The sequence below is a fragment of the Bison bison genome, unplaced genomic scaffold, assembly GCF_000754665.1.
Source record: "Bison bison bison isolate TAMUID 2011002044 unplaced genomic scaffold, Bison_UMD1.0 scf7180017864295, whole genome shotgun sequence".
In the NCBI taxonomy this organism is placed as follows: domain Eukaryota; kingdom Metazoa; phylum Chordata; class Mammalia; order Artiodactyla; family Bovidae; genus Bison; species Bison bison.
The window spans coordinates 9,561,035-9,561,603 of NW_011494867.1; positions in this window are offsets into that span (position 1 = coordinate 9,561,035).

Genomic DNA, 569 nt, shown 5'->3' on the forward strand with positions numbered 1-569 from the left:
AATAGCATTGAAACGTGTTTATTACCATATTCTGATGCAAGCATGGAGCCCAAAGTGTTTCTCTTCTCGTTCACAATTCAGTTCATGGCTCTAAAAAAAATTGGAGGACATTTAGTTAATACCCACTGAACACCAGAAACTATGCCAGGGCCTCCACCATGGCACTCCAGCCTGCCTGATTGTTAGGATCATCTGAAACACTTTTGCACCAGGCAATGCTGGGGTCTGGCCTGCAGAATTCTGACTTTATTGCTCTGGGCAGATTGCCCAGGGCATCAGTGACCCTCCATCGCTTTCCCTTCTCCGGGTGTGCACGGCAGCATTAAGAATCCCTGTACTGAGAGATGAGATGCTTCATCCTACAGGTATGGAGGTGTCGTCTTGGGGGGCTAAACAGGGAGGTGACAGATGTGTGATTTAGAAAGAAGGCTGGGGAAGGCGATAGGGCCCTGGGTTTGGAATGAAGCCCAACTCCCACTGCAGGACTGGCCTCATAACAGCACTAAATGAAATGTAGGTCCTTTGTTCAAAATCTATTAATAATTTCTAAGGGGAGGGGGGCTCCTAAG